Source organism: Halyomorpha halys, unplaced genomic scaffold, assembly GCF_000696795.3.
Source record: "Halyomorpha halys isolate HHAL.00 unplaced genomic scaffold, Hhal_1.1 Scaffold42.1, whole genome shotgun sequence".
Lineage (NCBI taxonomy): Eukaryota > Metazoa > Arthropoda > Insecta > Hemiptera > Pentatomidae > Halyomorpha > Halyomorpha halys.
The window spans coordinates 858,466-864,877 of NW_027114384.1; the positions used below are offsets into that span (position 1 = coordinate 858,466).

At 31.6% G+C, this 6,412-nt stretch overlaps 1 protein-coding gene across 2 annotated transcripts in view; it reads left to right on the top strand.

The window, feature by feature from the left end:
- The window catches only part of Nrt (Neurotactin), a 192,838-nt gene that overhangs the window by 38,012 nt on the left and 148,414 nt on the right, over positions 1 to 6,412 (top strand). The window lies entirely within an intron of this gene.

Consider the following 6,412-nt stretch of genomic DNA (forward strand, 5'->3'; position numbering starts at 1 on the left):
AAAAAAAAAACGCTAAACAATTATAAATATATTATATTTATATCTTAAATTCAAATTGACCAAATAAAATCTTCAGTAATAGAATTGAACTAATATAATCAGATATTAACGAAAAATAAGTACGTGATGCAAAAAAAAAAATTCATTAGCAAATACATTAATATTAGCCAAAGTTACTTAGTAAACCTGTATCACGAATGTTTTGAAAATGAGTTAATCTTTGTCTCACTGGATTATGTATTGGTTGTTGGATAATCAAGTTTACAGGTCCCATATATATTAGCTGTTTTAATTATTATTTCGGTTTATTAAAAATAGGAAAAAAAATCAATATATTTTCATTTAATTCATAAAAATTAGTTTGCATAATCAATATATAAAAAAATAAAAAAAATAAAATAAAGAAAAATAAAAAAAACAGTAATAAAGGAGCTGTTACTTCAGAGGTGATGGATGGTACCATTCCGATTCAGGTATCTATTTTTTACCTTATTTTAATAAGGTAGATACTACCTGCTACTGTAAGCAACCTGCTAGGTCGATTCACATCATATAGCTGCTTTGCTTGAACCGTGTCATATCTGACAAAGAAAATTTTTTTTGGAAGTAGATAGTTGACCGTATGAAGTAGATTGTAGGAAGATAGTTGACCGTATGAAGTAGATTGTAGGAAGATAGTTGACCGTATGAAGTAGATTGTAGGAAGATAGTCCGGGTGGCGGTCAATAGAGGCGGTCAATAAAGGCATCAAAATAGTAAAAGAAAACTATTTATTGTTAATCAAAGTTTCGTCTGACTTTGCGAACTACTTTGTGTTTCAATCTGACAGTCCTGACGAAGCATTCCAGTGTGGAGCGAAACGTTAGTTAATAATAAACATTTTGTTTTTACTATTTTGATACCTTTATTGACTGCCGTCCGGACTATCTTTCTACAAACCAAGTTTTTTTTTAAGGTTAAGCAATACAAAGGAAAAACATCAATGATAACATGTATAAAGAATAGCTGATTGACAGTAATAAAACAATAAATAAACCAACCACAAACTAATGAAAAAAAAATATGAAGAATATGGTTGGGGTGCGTACAATAGACAAAAAAAATAGTCAACAACTATTTATTTTCCACGTTTCGTCTCACTTTGAAGAGCTTCATCAGTACTGTTTCGAAATCTCTTAACTGGAACAGCCCTGATAAATCTCTACAAAAGGGGTAGTCATGATCTTTAGTTTATCATGTTAAAGCGTGTTAAATGGAAAAACATATGTTAAATGGAGAAATATTTTCTTCTTTATATTGTGGATAGAATTTCCTCAAGTCAAAAAACCCCCCCAAAAAACAAACTTGGTTTGTAGAAATGTAGTCCTTTCTACAAACCAAGTTTTTTTTGTTTTTTTTTATCTTGGAGATATTCTACAGATCGTACCTTAGATTGGAGTTAGTTTTTTAGAAATCTAATATTTAGTTTTTGGAAAATCTGTATTTAGCTTAGTAATATATCCAATTACAAATAAAATAAATTTTTTGTTTGTAAGATAAGATAGATAGATAAGATTTTTATTCAAGAGGACCCCTAGATGTTGGTCGTTGGTAGATGTTATTAAAACCTTTTTACTTTATTTATCTTCTTGTCTTTGACATTTGATAGTTGAATGTAGACTATTTCCTTTTTTCTCTGGTCGATATTGGTGGATTATATTTTAGTATAAAGTTGAGTTTCTTTCAGAAAATTTATTATTTTGTCTATGTATTCTGCTGTCTTTAAGGGCCAATTCTCTTGTACGAGGAATTTTATTATTTTCGAAGGCTTGACGAAATGATGTGCATTCTTCAATTATATGCTTTATCGATAATAGGGACTGACAGGTTTGGCATATAGTTTGGTCCTCTTAATGTCCACAGGATCATATCCCTGCTTTCCTTTAATAGTGTTATATCTGATAAAGAAAGTTTTTATTTTTATCCTGTGTTCGACTTATTCTATAGATCGTACCTTGGACTGAAGTTCAACTTTAATATTTGACTTGAGGAAATTCTGTCGACAATAAAAAGAAGAAAATATTTTCCATTTAACATGGGGTTTCCATTTAACATGTTAAACTAAAGATCATGACTACCCCTTTTGTAGAGATTATCAGGGCTGTTCCAGTTGCGAGATTTCGAAACAGCACTGATGAAGCTCTACAAAGTGGGCCGAAACTTGGGAAAATATATAGTTGTTGACTATTTTTTTTTTTGTCTTTTCTGCACCCAAACAATATTCTTCATATTATTTTAAATTTGTTTGTGTTTGATTTATTTATTATTTTATTACTGTCAATAAGCTATTTTTTATACATCCTATCATTGATGTTTTTCCTTTGTATTGCTTAACTTAATAAGTTTGAATTATTTTATCATTTTAGTGTATAAAGCTAAAACTGTTCAATTTATTAGCCATTTTAATTATTTGTATATTTAGGGTTAATAAAAAATATTAAATTTTTTTTTTTTAAATATTTATTTGTTGCTATTAACAACTGTACATTATAATACATTTAGTAAATCTGATCTAAGTTAAATTGGAGTGTTACAGGCGTGTAGAGAAACTACCCATTGGTAGCACTCTAATGACATTTTACATTAGCTGGTCTCGTGGCCATTTTCTTTTCAGGCACCTCGGAGGATTGTCAGGAATGGAAGAGGATGCAAGATTAGAAACTAGGGGGTTTGAGTGGTTAGAGAGTTTATAATGGAAGGAGTGATATCTGGTTCGGGCAAGATCGGTTACATAGGGAACATTAAGGTCTTTATGTATGATTTTATTTGTGACAAAGTATGGAGCATTGAGGATTTTACGAAGGATTTTGGATTGTAAGGATTGAATACGAGAGGAATTCGAAGGTTTAGTGGAAACCCAAAGCTCAACTTCATATGTCCATATTGGCCTTATCACAGTCATGTAGATCAGTCTTTTGTAATGTGTTGGAAGTTTAGATCGTCTGTCTAGTAAGTGCTGTAATAGTCGAAATCGACGTGCAGTTTCCTGTCTTTTTAGTCTGGTGTGAGGATTTCAGGTTAATCGCTTGTCCAAATGTAGTCCAAGGTAGCGGATCTGTTCGACAGGAGTAAGAGTAATATCATTAAATGAAACTGTAGGGCAGTCACTAGGTTTACGACGAAGGGTAAAGGTGATTTGATGGGATTTGTAAAAAAAAAAATGTTTTTTTAAAAATTCTTTGGTCCTTATTATTTGTATAAGCAATATTAAAAAAAAAGAAGACAGTATGAAAGTAAAAAAGTAACTGTTTCTTGAGAAGTGGTTGATGGTACCATTCCGATTCATATACCTCCTTTTCAGGTTATTTTAATTAGGTTATCAGTTACCTGGAACAGGTATTATAATCTACCTGATCACTACTAAGTCCACTATCTTACTTATTTCGTCGATATGCTGGCCTCTTTCCGCCTTTTCATACAATATTAAATAGTGGAAATTAATCTAGGAAGACATTAAATAAACGGAAGGGTGAATAATGGCGTTAATCGACCATAACTCGGATCTGACTTATCCTGTGCCTGTGTGTGGAACAGTCAGTTCTTTTTTTGTTCAAAATATTTTCTTTCGTCCTGTCATAATTTTATTTATAACCATCTTCTTCCGGCCCCGTCAGTGCGTCTTGTTTACTCTATAACTTCATGTGTTTGAATTATTCTAAAACATTGAGAGCTTTTGAAATTCTTTCTTTTTCGTTCTCGAATGCGTCAGTCAAGAAACAAAAATTGATACTAAAGAATACATTAAAAATTTATTTTAAATCACTTTACCTTTTTCTATTTATTACTGCAGATTTCTATATTCTGTATAGTTGATGTGTTATTTTTATTTTTTTCTTTATGAATTCACACAAGTCTTCAAATTGAAGACAACTATGTGATATCTTTCAAAATTTCAAATACGGCATAATAGAGATTGGTACCTATTGATACCTCCTTCTGGCTTTAATTGATTTCATTGGTTAGCTATGGAGATCCCTCATTCAGCTCTTTTTTAGTCTTCTGTTCATGTTGTCAGTAACATTCATGCTTCAACCAGTATCCATATCCATAATTGTACTCAGAGAATTCCTAAGATTCCGTCTTCCTCAGAATACCCGTCAGCTCCTAGTATCCTCTCTCGTCTTCCTCCACTTCGATTGGGATTCCTTGGTCTATGGAGGGCTATCTGCAGGTGTAGAGTTGAGACTGAAGAGACTCATGAATTGCTTTGTAAGATTTATCTTTGGGTTCCCAAGACGCTCACATTTCTCCCGCTGGTATTCCGAATTGAACTGCCTCTATCTAACCTTCCGAAGGCAATACCTCCTTGGTATTTTCCTATTCCAAGTTCTTAAAATTAAAAACGTATCTATATCCTTGATGTCCTTACTCTTTGTCCATCCATCCATTTATTAAACACCAGATATCATCCGAGTGATTTATTTATGCCCTCCTATAGAACTTACTTCTTCAGCAAATCCTTCGTCATACGTAGAATCTCCTGAGGGAGTTCTCTCCCCATCTCCATTCGCCAATCCTCATCCATTATTTCCTTTCAACAAGAACTATTTCCTTCACTTATTGCATAACCAAACCTCCACATCATTGTAATCAAATAAATAAGCATACATTGATTAACGTTATAAACAATGGTAAAACCAAGATCTCAATGTAATTTCATTTTGCTTACTAGAAACTTTTAAATGCTTGCCGGACAAAAATCATAAAGTATGAACCATGTATTTGTTCTTAGGGGACATATGTCCCAGAATTGATTGATTGATAGATTTATTTATTGATAGTTATTACAATCTGCCACACAGTTGTGGGCAATAGGTAATAGTGATGAATGATCTCATACATACTAAAATAAAAAAAACAATAAAAAAAATAAATAAATAAAAAAAACTCTGAAAATATATAAAAAAACAAAAGAACAAACAAGATGAACATAATCACACTATCTGTATGAAAAATAAATAAATAAAATAAAATAATATATACAATATTTACACAATCGACCTGAGGATCCCTGAGCCCAATCTATCTCCCACGTGTGAGGGGTAGAGCAGAGCTCAAGAGATCCCAGCGCATCCCTCTCGCCGCATCACTGGTAACTGTTCCAGAATAAAATTATTTTTTCATTTCATTTCAGTATATTGGTGTGGTGGTTGAGTTTGTGATGAAATGCCTTGTATGATGTTTTAATGTACATTAGGTATGTGTAAGTCAGTGTGCTGTGTTGTGTTACTGGATTTGTTTAATATAAAATATATCTGTATCCTGTTTTTTATAAATATATATACATTTTTTTATTTAAATGAAAATTTATTTTTTGTTCACAGGTCAGTAATAGAATTCTAGGCGTTAGTGGAGATCTGTAAGTTCACATAAAATAGATTTATAAACTCCATTAATATGCTTTTATTTGTTGTATTGTTGGTTTTTTCACACTTAGGAGCTCAAGTGACGCGATATGTTTTTTATTTTATTATTTTATTTTTGGTTTTGTTTTAATATCAACCCCTTCTTATCGGAAACCTCCGTGTAAGGAACAAAATTATCTTCCTTGTCCGCTATATAGAAGTTTAACTGTATATGAATCCGATGCTTGATAAAATATTTTTCTTAATTATTATATATTTTTTACATTAGTTTAAGCTGCTAATTAAAATTATTTGAAATAACTTACTGCTCAGTTTTCCTTAAAAGATATATATTTATGGATCTAATTTAAATTGAAAATTCAGGAGACTAATACAGGCAGAAAGAGAAAACAGAAAGTTTTGTGAACGCGTGAAACATTAAGAGATACTGATTGAATGGTTCGCCTTGAGAGGGCGTTTAGAAACAGCCCGTGAAAGGTAGAACGCGTCGAATGAATTCGCCTGAACGCATTGGGAAATATTTAGGTTCTTCACAAAATCTGTAAGGTTTCGGTTTCCCCAAAGGCTTTAAGAACGTTTCGAGGAACTGTCTTTTCTTATTGATTTTCTCAGTGACGGCAACTTGGCCAGTATACCTGGCGTATGCAATCCAGTTTGACGTATGTATGATCGATAATCTGTAGTTTTTGTTGTATACATGTTTTTTTATTGTATAAATATATTATATAATAAAAAATATGGTAAATATATAATATATTAATTGGAAAAGTTTATCGGGGGGTGTGGTCAGCAAAGAACAACATAAATAAACAAAAATCTATTTATTTTATGCCGACGTTTCGACCTGAGTTTCAGGTCATCATCAGGGCTATAGAACAGAAGAGATAACAACCACATTTAGAGTAACATACAATTGAAAAGGAATAGTATACAAACAAATTTAGAATTATACAAAATATTGAATTAAATCATAAATGATAAAAAATTGAAAACTGATGATTGAATAG